Raw genomic sequence first — 14,166 nt, 5'->3', positions numbered from 1 at the left:
TGTTGCTGAGAAGGTGATGGAAAAGGCTTGCTATTGCTAAACCTGTTTCTTCCACCATTATTGTTGTTGAAACCTTGTTGAGGTCTCTGTTGATCCTTCCATGAGAGATTTGGATGATTTCTCCATGAAGGATTATAGGTGTTTCCATAGGGTTCTCCCATGTAATTCACCTCTTCCATTGTTGGGTTCTCAGGATCATAAGCTTTTTCTTTAGAGGAAGCTTCCTTAGTACTGCCTGTTGCTTCTTGCATTCCAAACAGACTTTGAGAAATTATATTGACTTGTTGAGTCAATATTTTGTTCTGAGCTAGTATGGTATTCAGAGTGTCAATTTCAAGAACTCCTTTCTTCGGATTTGTCCCATTATTCACAGGATTCCTTTCAGAGGTGTACATGAATTGGTTAGTTGCAACCATTTCAATGAGTTCTTGAGCTTCTGCAGGCGTCTTCTTCAGATGAAGAGATCCTCCAGTAGAGCTATCCAATGCCATCTTGGATAGTTCAGACAGACCATCATAGAAAATACCTATGATGCTCCATTCAGAAAGCATGTCAGAAGGACATCTTCTGATCAATTGCTTGTATCTTTCCCATGCTTCATAGAGGGATTCACCTTCCTTCTGTCTGAAGGTTTGGACTTCCACTCTTAGCTTGCTCAATTTTTGAGGTGGAAAGAACTTTGCCAATAAGGCAGTGACTAGTTTTTTCCAAGAGTTCAGGCTTTCTTTAGGTTGTGAATCCAACTATGTCCTAGCTCTGTCTCTTACAGCAAAAGGAAAGAGCATAAGTCTGTAGACTTCAGGGTCAACCCCATTGGTCTTGACAGTGTCACATATTTGCAAGAATTCAGCTAAGAACTGATGAGGATCTTCCAATGGAAGTCCATGAAACTTGCAATTCTGTTGCATTAGAGAAACTAATTGAGGCTTAAGCTCAAAGTTGTTTGCTCCAATGGCAGGGATTGAGATGCTTCTCCCATAGAAGTCAGGAGTAGGTGCAGTAAAGTCACCAAGCACCTTCCTTGCATTGTTGGCATTGTTGTTTTCGGCTGCCATGGTTTCTTCTTCCTTGAAGAGCTCTGTTAGGCCCTCTAAAGAGAATTGTGCTTTAGCTTATCTTAGCTTTCTCTTTAAGGTCCTTTCAGGTTCAGGATTAGCTTGAACAAGTATGCCTTTATCTTTGCTTCTGCTCATATGAAAGAGAAGAGAACAAGAAAGTAGGGAATCCTCTATGTCACAGTATAGAGATTCCTTGAGGTGTCAGAGGAAAAGAAGAATAGAAGGAGGAGGTAGATAGAAGAGAATTTGAACATATAAAGAAGGAGGGAGTTCGAATTATACCTTGAGGAGGAGTGTTAATCCTTTAAATAGAAGGATGTGAGAAGAGGGGAAGAATTTTCGAAAATAAATTAAAAAGATTTTGAAATAATTAAAAGAAATTTGAAAATTTGAAAAAGATTTTTGAAAAAGATTTTGAAATTAAAAATTAAAAAGATATGATTGAAAATTAATTTTGAAAAAGATGTGATTGAAAAGATATGATTGAAAATCAGACTAAAAAGAGAAAGTTTTAAAACTAAAGTTGATTACTTGACTAACAAGAAATTAGAAGATATGATTCTAAAATTTAAAATTTGATCCTTTCTTAATAGGCAAGTAATAACTTTGAAAATTTTGAAGTAAATCTTTAATTATAGCAAGGATTTTCGAAAATAATAATAAAATAAAAAATGGAAAGAAATTGATTTTGAAGAGATATGATTGAAAAGATATGATTTGAAAAAGATTTGATTTTGAAAAATTATGAAAATTTGAAAAAAAATCTGAATTAAAAATAAAATCTCCCTCTTGTGTCCTTCTGGCGTTAAACGCCCAGAATGGCATCCATTCTGGCGTTTAACGCCCAAAATGCTACCCTTTTGGGCGTTAAACGCCCAGCCAGGTACCCTGGCTAGCGTTTAAACGCCAGTTTTCCTTCTTCACTGGGCGTTTTGAACGCCCAGCTTTTTCTGTTTGATTCCTCTGCTGAATGTTCTGAATCTTCAATTCTACATATTATTGACTTGAAAAGACACAATTTTGAAAATATTTTTGAATTTTTAATGATGAAAAACAATAAAAATTGCAACTAAGATCAAATAAACAATGCATGCAGGACACCAAACTTAAAAATTTTCATGTAGGAGACACTAACAAATTGAGAATGCATATGAGAAAAACAACAAAACACACAAAACAAGAGAATTTAAAGATCAGAGAAATGAAATCATCAAGAACAACATGAAGATTAATGAAGAACATATTGCATGTTTTCGAAAAATGCAAGAAGAATGCAATTGACACCAAACTTAAAAATTGATACTAAACTCAAACAATAAACATAAAATATTTTTGGTTTTATGGTTTTATAAATTTTTTTGTAATTTTTTGAAAATTATATGGAAAAGAAAATAAAGAGAATCAAAACTTTTAATAAGAATTCCAAGAATCATGCAATTTTAGTCTAAAGCTTCAGTCTAAAAAAATTAGACATGTTTGGCCAAGCTTCTGCAGGACATTACATTCAGCAGCTAAATTGATGAGAATCAATCAACTTTTGTGATGATAAGAACATCACCTTGAAACTCTAGAAAAAATTCTGAAAAGTACCTAATCTAAGCAACAAGATGAACCGTCAGTTGTCCAAACTCGAACAATCCCTGACAACGGCGCCAAAAACTTGGTATGCGAAATTGTGATCATCAACAATGGCGCCAAAGGACTTGGAGCTCTTAAACATGAATCACACTTTGTCACAATTCCGCACAACTAACCAGCAAGTGTACTGGGTCGTCCAAGTAATACCTTACGTGAGTAAGGGTCGATCCTACGGAGACTGTCGGCTTGAAGCAAGCTATGGTCACCTTATAAATCTCAGTCAGGCGAATTCAGATGGTGATGGAGAATTGATAATTAAAAGATAAATAAAACATAAAATAAAGATAGAGATACTTATGTAATTCTTTGGTTGGAATTTCAGATAAGCATATGTTGGGCATCACCGTTGTCAATGGCTACTTCCCGTCCTCTCAATGAAAACATTCCAAATGCGCTGTCACCGCACGGCTAATCATCTGTCGGTTCTCGATCATGTCGGAATAGGATCCATTGATCCTTTTGCGTCTGTCACACGCCCAAAAATTGCGAGTTTGAAGCTCGTCACAGCCATCTCTTCCCAAATCCTACTCAGAGTACCACAGACAAGGTTTAGACGTTCCGGATCTCAAGAATGGCTGCCAATAATTCAAGCTTATACCACGAAGGTTCCAATCTTAGATTAGAAACCTAAGAGATACGCGTTCAAGCCATTGCTAGTAGAACAGAGGTGGTTGTCAGGCACATGTTCATAGGTGAGAATGATGATGAGTGTCACGGATCATCACATTCATCAAGTTGAAGAACGAATGAATATCTTGGAGAAGAAATAGACTTAAGTTGAATAGAAAAACAATAGTACTTTGTATTAATTCATGAAGAACAGCAGAGCTCCACACCTTAATCTATGGTGTGTAGAAACTTCACCGTTGAAAATACAAAAGTGATAATGGTGTAAGCATGGCCGAATGGCCAGCCTCCAAGGTCTAGGGACTAAACGTCCAAAGATGAAAATACAATAGTATAAGGTCCTATTTATAGAGAACTAGTAGCCTAGGATTTACGAAAATCAGTAATTAATACAGAAATCTTCTTCCGGGCCCACTTGGTGTGTGCTTGGGCTGAGCATTGAAGATTCCATGTGTAGAGACTTTTCTTGGAGTTAAACGCCAGCTTTTGTGCCAGTTTGGGCGTTTAACTCCAACTTTTGTACCAGTTTTGGAGTTAAACGCCAGAATTCTTGAGCTGACTTGGAACGCCGGTTTGGGCCATCAAATCTCGGGCAAAGTATGGACTATTATATATTGCTGGAAATCCCAGAATGTCTACTTTCCAAAGCAATTGAGAGCGCGCCAATTGGGCTTCTGGAGCTCCAGAAAATCCACTTCGAGTGAAGGGAGGTTAGAATCCAACAGCATCTGCAGTCCTTTTTCAGCCTCTGAATCAGATTTTTGCTCAGGTCCCTCAATTTCAGCCAGAAAATACCTGAAATCACAGAAAAACACACAAACTCATATTAAAGTCCAGAATTGTGATTTTTATTTAAAAACTAATAAAAACATAACAAAAACTAACTAAAATATACTAAAAACATACTAAAAACAATGCCAAAAAGCGTATAAATTATCCGCTCATCACAACACCAAACTTAAATTGTTGCTTGTCCCCAAGCAACTGAAAATCAAATAAGATAAAAAGAAGAGAATATACAATGAATTCCAAAAACATCTATGAAGATCAGTATTAATTAGATGAGCGGGGCTTTTAGCTTTTTGCTTCTGAAGAGTTTTGGCATCTCACTTTATTCCTTGAAGTTCAGAATAATTGGCATCTATAGGAACTCAGAATCCAGATAGTTGATGAGCGGATATTTTATACGCTTTTTGGGGATAATTTCATATAGTTTTGAGTATGTTTTAGTTAGTTTTTAGTCTATTTCTATTAGTTTTTAGGAAAAATTCATATTTCTGGACTTTACTATGAGTTGTGTGTTTTTCTGTAATTTCAGGTATTTTTCTGGCTGAAATTGAAGGAGCTGAGCAAAAATCTGATTCAGGCTGAAAAAGGACTGCTGATGCTGTTGGATTCTGACCTCCCTGCACTCAAAGTGGATTTTCTGGAGCTACAAAACTCGAAATGGCGTGCTTCCAATTGCGTTGGAAAGTAGACATCCAGGGCTTTCCAGAAATATATAATAGTCCATACTTTGCACAAGAATAGACGACGTAAACTGGCGTTCAACTCCAGTCCTCTGCCCAATTCTGGCGTCCAGCGCCAGAAAAGGATCAAAAGCTGGAGTTGAACGCCCAAACTGGAATAAAAACTGGCGTTCAACTCCATAAATGGCCTCTGCACGTGAATTGCTTAAGTCTCAGCCCCAGCACACACCAAGTGGGCCCCAGCACACACCAAGTGGGCCCCAGCACACACCAAGTGGGCCCCAGAAGTTGATCTCTGCATCATCCATCATAGTTTATCCAATTTTTGTAAACTTAGGCTACTAGTTTAGTATTTAAACAACTTTTAGAGACTTATTTTGGATCGCATGACATTTCAGATCTAAACTTTGTATTCTCTGACGGCATGAGTCTCTAAACCCCATTGTTGGGGGTGAGGAGCTCTGCTGTGTCTCGATGAATTAATGCAAGTATTTCTGTTTTCCATTCAAACACGCTTGTTCCTATCTAAGATGTTCATTCGCGCTTAACTGTGATGGAGGTGATGATCTGTGACATTCATCACCTTCCTCAAATCATGAACGTGTGCCTGACAACCACCTCCGTTCTATATACGATTGAATGAGGATCTCTTAGATTCCTTAATCAGAATCTCCGTGGTATAAGCTAAAACTGATGGCGGCATTCATGAGAATCCGGAAAGTCTAAACCTTGTCTGTGGTATTCCGAGTAGGATTCAAGGATTGAATGACTGTGACGAGCTTCAAACTCCTGAAGGCTGGGCGTTAGTGACAGATGCAAAAGGATAGTAAATCCTATTCCAACCGGATCGAGAACCAACCAGTGATTAGCCGTGCTGTGACAGAGCGCGTGAGCGTAGTTTTCACTGGAAGGATGGAAGGTAGCCATTGACAATGGTGATCCACCAACACACAGCTTGCCATAGTAGGACGTGCGTGCGTGAATCAGAAGACAGAGGAAAGCAGAGATTCAGAAGACAAAGCATCTCCAAAACTCCAACATATTCTCCATTACTGCACAACAAGTAACCTTTAATTTATGCTCTCTTGGTTATTCGCAATTCAACTGATAAACATAATTGACTTCCTGACTAAGATTTACAAGATAACCATAGACTGCTTCAAACCAACAATCTCCGTGGGATTCGACCCTTACTCACGTGAGGTATTACTTGGACGACCCAGTGCACTTGCTGGTTAGTGGTACGCGTTGTGAAAAGTGTGCTTCACAATTCGTGCACCAAGTTTTTGGCGCCGTTGCCGGGGATTGTTCGTGTTTGAACAACTGACGGATTATTTTGTTGCTTAGATTAGGAAAAAATCTTTCTTTTTGGTTTAGAGTCTTTTATTATTTATCCCTTGTTAAAACACTTTAAATTTATAGCTCAGTTAATTAGAACGTGGTGTTTATGTTCATGATAATTGGCTATCATATTTTTTAAAACCTTTTTCAAAAATAATTTTTCTATTAAATCCGGTGCCAAACTTTAAGTTTGGTGTTTTCTTGTTGATTTCCCTTTGGTTTTCGAAAATTTTGGTTTGGTTTTCTAAAAATTTTAAGTTTGGTGTTCTTTCTTCATGTTCTTGTGTTCTTGTGAGTCTTCAAAGTGTTCTTGAGTTTTCCTTGTGTCTTGATCTTAAAATTTTTAAGTTTGGTGTTCCTTGGTGTTTTCCCTCCAAAATTTTCAAAAACAAGGAGCATTAGATCTAAAAATTTTAAATCTTGTACTATCTTATTGTTTTTCTCTCTCCTCACTAAATTCAAAAATATCTTTTCAAAATATCTCTTCTAACTTCCTAACTTCTTATCTTTTCAAAATTTGTTTCAACTAACCAACTAACTTTTTGTTTGTTTCTTAAATTTTTCAAAACTACCTAACTAACTCTCTCTCTCTCTAATTTTCGAAAATATCTTCCCTCTTTTTCAAAAATTTCTTTTTTATTAACTAATTAATTTTTATTTAAAAAAAAAATTTTAATTTCAAAATTCAAATTCTTTTTAGTTATTTTATTTTATTTAAGTATTAAATTCTTATAAAATAAAATAAATAAAAAGGTAAATCAGTCCAAGTTATATCCATATATCCATCATGGACATAAGTGGAAATGAACAGTCCAGGAGGACTCTGGGGTCATATTCTAACCCCTCTACTGCTTCATATGGGAGTAGCATATGCATACCCTCCATTGGAGTTAGTAGCTTTGAGTTGAATCCTCAGCTCATTATCATGGTGCAGCAAAGTTGCCAGTATTCCGGTCTTCCACAGGAAGAACCTACAGAGTTTCTGGCACAATTTCTACAAATTGCTGACACAGTACATGATAAGGAAATAGATCAGGATGTCTACAGACTATTACTGTTTCCATTTGCTGTAAAAGATCAAGCTAAGAGGTGGTTAAATAACCAACCTAAGGCCAGCATAAGAACATGGAAACAGCTGACAGAAAAATTCCTGAATCAGTATTTTCCTCCAAAAAGGATGACACAGCTAAGGCTGGACATCCAAGGCTTTAAACAAGGAGATAACAAATCTCTTTATGATGCCTGGGAGAGATACAGAGAGATGCTACGAAAATGCCCCTCTGAAATGTTTTCAGAGTGGGTTCAGTTAGACATCTTCTACTATGGGCTTGCAGAAGGAGCTCAGATGTCTCTAGATTACTCAGCTGGTGGGTCTATCCATATGAGAAAGACAATTGAAGAGGCTCAAGAGCTCATTGATACAGTTGCTAGGAATCAGCATCTGTATCTAAGCAGCAACCCTTCCATGAATGAAGAGGTTAAAACAGTAACTGCTGAATTCAGTACTGTAAAACAAGCTGCTGAATTCAATCAGCAATTGGATTTTCTAACAAAGCAGCTAGCTGAATTCAAGGACAGGCTACAGGAGACAAGGATAGCTAATATACATATGGACGAACAGTTTAAGCAAACAAAGCAGCAGCTATCAAGGCAAATAGCAGAAGAATGCCAAGCAGTTCAATTAAGAAGTGGGAAAACATTAAATACCCCACCTCAAGGCATCAAAAATTCAAGAAATGAGCGACCCACCAAAGATTCACCTGAGGACAGTAAGAGCCCAGGGAAAAATAATTCTGGCACTAAAACGCCAGAAAATGGGTGGAAGGCTGGCGCTGAACGCCCAAACCATGCCCAAAACTGGCGTTCAGCGCCAGAAACAAGGCAGGATTGGCGTTCAACGCCAGAAATGGGCAAGAATCTGGCGTTGAACGCCCAAATGGGGCAGAATCCAGCGTTGAACGCCCAAAATGGGCACATTCCTGGCGTTCAGGCGCCAGGAACAGACAGTGAGCTGGCGTTTAACGTCACTCCAGCTTCTGACTCTGGCACTCAATTGCCAGTGAGGGATCAGACACACACAAGTGCTGATAACAACCCCTCTAAAAAGGCTTCTTTAACCACTAAGGTTGAGGAATATAAAGCCAAGATACCTTATCCTCAAAAACTCCGGAAAGAGGAGCAGGATAAGCAATTTGCTCGCTTTGCAGATTATCTAAGGACTCTGGAAATAAAGATTCCATTTGCAGAAGCACTTGAGCAAATACCTTCTTATGCCAAGTTCATGAAAGAGATCTTGAGTCATAAAAAGGAGTGGAGAGAAACAGAAAGAGTTCTCCTCACTGAAGAATGCAGTGCAGTCATTCTGAAAAGCTTTCTTGAAAAGCTTAAAGACCCTGGGAGTTTTCTGATACCATGCATATTAGAAGGTGATTGCACCAAGACAGCTTTATGCGATCTTGGGGCAAGCATCAACCTGATACCTGCATCCACTATCAGGAAGCTTGGCTTAACTGAAGAAGTTAAACCAACCCGGATATGTCTCCAACTTGCTGATGGTTCCACTAAATACCCATCAGGCATGATTGAGGACATGATTGTCAGAGTTGGGCCATTCGCCTTTCCCACTGACTTTATTGTGTTGGAAATGGAGGAGCACAAGAGTGCTACTCTCATTCTAGGAAGACCCTTCTTAGCAACTGGACGATCCCTCATTGATGTCCAACAGGGGGAAATAACCCTGAGAGTCAATGATGATGAGTTCAAGTTGAACGCTGTCAAGGCCATGCAGCATCCAGACACATCAACAGACTGCATGAAAGTTGATCTCATTGACTCTTTGGTAGAAGAGATCAACATGGCTGAGAGTCTTGAATCAGAGTTGGAAGACATCTTTAAAGATGTTCAGCCTGATCTGGAGGATTCAGGGGACATGAAAGAGCCTCTGAACTTTCTTCTGAAAGAAGAAAAACCCCCTAAACCCGAGCTCAAGCCACTACCACCATCCTTGAAATATGCATTTCTGGGAGAAGGTGACACTTTTCCAGTGATCATAAGCTCTGCTTTAAATTCACAGGAAGAGGAAGCACTTATTCAAGTGCTAAGGACACACAAGACAGCTCTTGGGTGGTCCATAGGTGACCTTAAGGGCATAAGCCCAGCTAGATGCATGCACAAAATCCTATTGGAGGATAATGCCAAACCAGTGGTTCAACCACAGAGGCGGCTAAATCCAGCCATGAAGGAAGTGGTGCAGAAAGAGGTCACCAAGTTACTAGAGGCTGGGATTATTTATCCTATTTCTGATAGCCCCTGGGTGAGCCCTGTTCAAGTCGTCCCAAAAAAGGGAGGCATGACAGTGATTCATAATGAAAAAAATGAACTGGTTCCCACAAGAACAGTTACAGGGTGGCGCATGTGTATTGACTACAGAAGGCTCAATACAGCCACCAGAAAGGATCATTTTCCTTTACCATTCATAGACCAGATGCTAGAGAGACTAGCAGGTCATGATTATTACTGCTTTCTGGATGGCTATTCAGGCTATAACCAGATTGCAGTGGATCCCCAGGATCAAGAGAAAACAGCATTCACATGCCCATCTGGAGTGTTTGCTTATAGAAGGATGCCATTTGGGCTATGTAATGCGCCTGCAACCTTCCAGAGATGCATGCTCTCTATTTTCTCTGACATGGTGGAAAAATTTCTGGAAGTCTTCATGGATGACTTCTCAGTATATGGAGACTCATTCAGCTCCTGTCTTGATCACCTGAAACTTGTTCTGAAAAGATGCCAAGAAACCAACCTAGTTTTAAACTGGGAAAAGTGTCACTTCATGGTGACTGAAGGAATTGTTCTTGGGCATAAAATCTCAAACAAGGGAATAGAGGTGGATCAAGCAAAAATAGAGGTAATTGAAAAATTACCACCACCTGCCAATGTTAAGGCAATCAGAAGCTTTCTGGGGCATGCAGGATTCTATAGGAGGTTTATAAAGGATTTTTCAAAAATCGCAAAACCTCTAAGCAATCTGCTAGCTGCTGACACGCCATTTGTGTTTGACACAGCATGCCTGCAGGCGTTTGAAACGCTGAAAGCTAAGCTGGTCACAGCACCAGTCATTTCTGCACCAGACTGGACATTGCCATTTGAGTTAATGTGTGATGCCAGTGATCAAGCCATTGGTGCAGTATTGGGACAGAGGCATGACAAGCTTCTGCATGTCATTTATTATGCCAGTCACGTTCTAAATGATGCCCAGAAAAATTACACAACCACAGAAAAAGAACTACTTGCAGTGGTTTACGCCATTGACAAGTTCAGATCATACTTAGTAGGATCAAAAGTGATTGTGTATACTGACCATGCTGCTCTTAAATATCTACTCACAAAGCAGGATTCAAAACCCAGGCTCATCAGATGGGTATTGCTTCTGCAAGAGTTTGATATAGAAATAAGAGACAGAAAAGGGACAGAGAACCAAGTGGCTGATCATCTGTCCCGGATAGAGCCAGTGGAAGGGACGTCCCTCCCCTTTCTTGAGATCTCTGAGACGTTCCCTGATGAGCATCTATTTGCCATTCAGGAAGCACCATGGTTTGCCGATATTGCAAACTATAAAGCTGCACGGTTCATACCCAAGGAGTACAATAGAATACAAAAGAAGAAATTAGTCACTGATGCAAAGTACTACTTGTGGGATGAACCCTATCTCTTTAAGAGATGTGCAGACGGAATTATCCGTAGGTGTGTCCCCAGAGAGGAAGCACAGAGAATCCTATGGCATTGCCACGGATCTCAATATGGAGGCCATTTCGGAGGTGAGCGAACAGCCACCAAGGTCCTCCAATGTGGCTTCTATTGGCCCACACTCTATAAAGATTCCCGAGAGTTTGTACGTAATTGTGACAGTTGCCAAAGAGCTGGTAATCTGCCTCATGGTTACGCCATGCCTCAACAAGGAATCTTGGAAATTGAGTTGTTTGACGTATGGGGAATTGACTTCATGGGACCTTTTCCACCATCATATTCAAACACTTATATTCTGGTGGCAGTTGACTATGTATCAAAATGGGTTGAGGCTATTGCCACACCCACCAATGATACTAAAACAGTGCTGAAGTTCCTCCAGAAACATATCTTTAGCAGGTTTGGTGTCCCTAGAGTGTTAATCAGTGATAGGGGCACTCACTTCTGCAATAAACAGCTTTACTCTGCCATGGTTCGGTATGGAATTCGCCACAAAGTGGCCACCCCATATCATCCACAAACCAATGGGCAAGCTGAAGTCTCTAACAGAGAATTAAAGAGAATCCTGGAACGGACAGTAAATACCCGTAGAAAGGATTGGGCAAGGAGCTTGGATGATGCTCTGTGGGCTTACAGAACAGCATTCAAGACCCCTATAGGGACCTCTCCATACCAACTCGTGTATGGTAAGGCATGCCACTTGCCCGTGGAACTGGAACATAAGGCCTACTGGGCAACCAGATTCCTAAACTTTGATGCCAAATTAGCAGGAGAAAAACGATTGCTCCAGCTAAATGAGCTAGAGGAATTCAGATTCACAGCTTTCGAAAATGCCAAGCTTTATAAAGAAAAATAAAAAAAATGGCATGATAGAAAGCTGTCATCTAGAATCTTTGAACCAGGACAGAAGGTCCTGTTGTTTAACTCTAGACTCAGGCTATTCCCCGGGAAACTGAAATCCCGGTGGAGGGGACCATACGTGATTACAAGTGTGTCACCATATGGTTATGTGGAGCTTCAAGATATTGATTCTGATAAGAAGTTCATTGTCAATGGACAGAGAATCAAGCATTATCTTGAAGGCAACATTGAGCAAGAATGCTCAAGGCTGAAGCTAGATTAAAAGCTCAGCAAGGTCCAGCTAAAGACAATAAAGAAGCGCTTGCTGGGAGGCAACCCAGCCATGGGGCATCAATCCTCTAAGCATTTATGCCCTATTTTTATTTTTATTTGTTTATATAAAGTTCACTGACACTAAGGTACAGAATCATTTGTATAAGTTTACAGGGTTACAGAAGGAATCGGCACACAAAACAGAGTAAAAGAGCTCAATGGCAAGAAAACGCCAGTAAAGGGGCATTTTGGGCGTTCAGCGCCCAAAATGGGCATCCACTGGGCGCTGAACGCCAGTAATGGTAGCAATCTGGGCGTTCAACGCCAGAAATGGCCACCCACTGGGCGTTGAACGCCAGTAATGGCAGCAACTGGGCGCTGAACGCCCAGGAGATCAGCATTTGGGCGCTGAACGCCCAAAACAAGCAGTGTTTGGGCGTTCAAACGCTAGGAAGACAGGGAGGAGCCAAATCCATTTGTCCCACACGTATTTCCATTTTAATTTCAAATTTTATGCTTCAATGCATGATTTTTACATGAACATGTCAAGAACCCTGATTTCTAAAATCCTTAATTTATAAAAATCCATCTTTCCAAATTCAATCCAACTCTTTTCAAAATCTTTTCTGAAAACAAATCTATCTTTTTCACTCAAAAATCTTTTCAACTAATCCATATCTTTTTCAAATATCCATATTATCTTTTTCAAAATTCAGAGTTATCTTTTTCAAAAATCTATCATATCTTTTCAAAATTAAACTTTATCTTCTATCTTATCTTTTTCAACTCAATCTTTTTATCTTATCTCTTCCATTTTTTTCGAAAAGCCACCCCCCCACCCCTTTAAAATTGGGTTCGGCCTCCCCCCTCCTCCATCAACAAGTGCACCTCGATCTCCTTCTATCCCTCTCCTTTCTTTTCTTTTGCTTGAGGACAAGCAAACCTCTAAGTTTGGTGTGTTTTTCCGAGATCACTAAGATCATGGCTCCCAAAGGAAAACAATCCACTCCAAGAGGCAAGAAAGAGAGCGTTCCAAAACCACTTTGGAATCAAGGGAAGTTCTTATCTAAAGAACATTCAGACCATTATCTTAAAGTAATGGGTCTGAGATCAGTGATCCCGGAAGTTAGATTCGATCTGAAAGAAGACGAATATCCGGAGATCCAGGAGCAAATTCGAATCAGGAACTGGGAAGTCCTAGCTAATCCTGAAACGAAAATAGGAAGGAACATGGTCCAGGAGTTCTATGCTAATATGTGGCAGACTGACAAGCAAAGACTATCTGGAACTGCCTGCTACGAATTTCGGACCATGGTCAGGGGAAAGATTGTTCATACCACCCCTGACAAGATCAGAGAGATATTAAAGCTACCTCAACTAAAGGATGATCCAGACTCCTTCAATAGGAGGATGATGAGAGCAGACATTGGCCTGGATAAGATTCTAGAGGACATATGTATCCCTGGAGCCAGGTGGACCACCAACACAAAGGGCGTCCCAAATCAACTCAAGAGGGAGGATCTCAAACCAGTTGCCAGAGGATGGCTGGACTTCATTGGGCGTTCTCTGTTGCCCACTAGCAACCGTTCTGAAGTCACAGTTAAAAGAGCAGTGATGATTCATTGCATCATGATGGGAAAGGAAGTGGAGGTTCATCAGCTGATTTCAACTGAGCTCTATAAGATTGCTAACAAAAATTCAAAAGAGGCCAGGTTGGCTTATCCAAGCGTGATTTCTCTGCTCTGCAAGGACGCTGGAGTCAAGATGGGAATAACTGAATATATCCTAATTGAAAAGTCAATCACCAAAGTATCAATGGAGAGACAACAAGCACAGGAGGATCTTACCAAGAAGAGAGCACAGGAATTCCTCCCAGAGATTCCTCAAGCGGAATATTGGGAATATCTTGAGACGTCTGTCACCAAGATACAGGAAGCTATGGAGCAAATAATAAAACAACAGAAGGAACACAGTCAAATGCTGACCCATATGTTTAAAGGACAAGAGGAGCAGGGACGTGACTTAAGGGAACTAAAGCGCCAAAAGTCTTCTGTAATACCAAGCATCCCAAGGATCAGAGGAACCCCCATACCCCCAGAATAAAGGTTGTTAATTTCCAATTTCTGCCTTAACTCTGTGACAGTGTCCTTATAAAAAGTTTACCTTAGAAGTCA

The 14,166-nt window shown here is 40.0% G+C and overlaps 1 non-coding gene across 1 annotated transcript; it reads left to right on the top strand.

Moving 5' to 3' along the window:
- Window positions 1-545: 545 nt before the first annotated feature.
- Window positions 546-653, top strand: LOC112724170 (small nucleolar RNA R71). The gene has a single exon (XR_003163347.1). It is a non-coding gene; the product is annotated as a small nucleolar RNA R71 (small nucleolar RNA).
- Window positions 654-14,166: the final 13,513 nt, after the last annotated feature.

Source organism: Arachis hypogaea, chromosome 11, assembly GCF_003086295.3.
Source record: "Arachis hypogaea cultivar Tifrunner chromosome 11, arahy.Tifrunner.gnm2.J5K5, whole genome shotgun sequence".
In the NCBI taxonomy this organism is placed as follows: domain Eukaryota; kingdom Viridiplantae; phylum Streptophyta; class Magnoliopsida; order Fabales; family Fabaceae; genus Arachis; species Arachis hypogaea.
The sequence above is the reverse complement of the archived record's forward strand: the minus strand, read 5'-3'. Positions and strand labels throughout refer to the sequence as shown.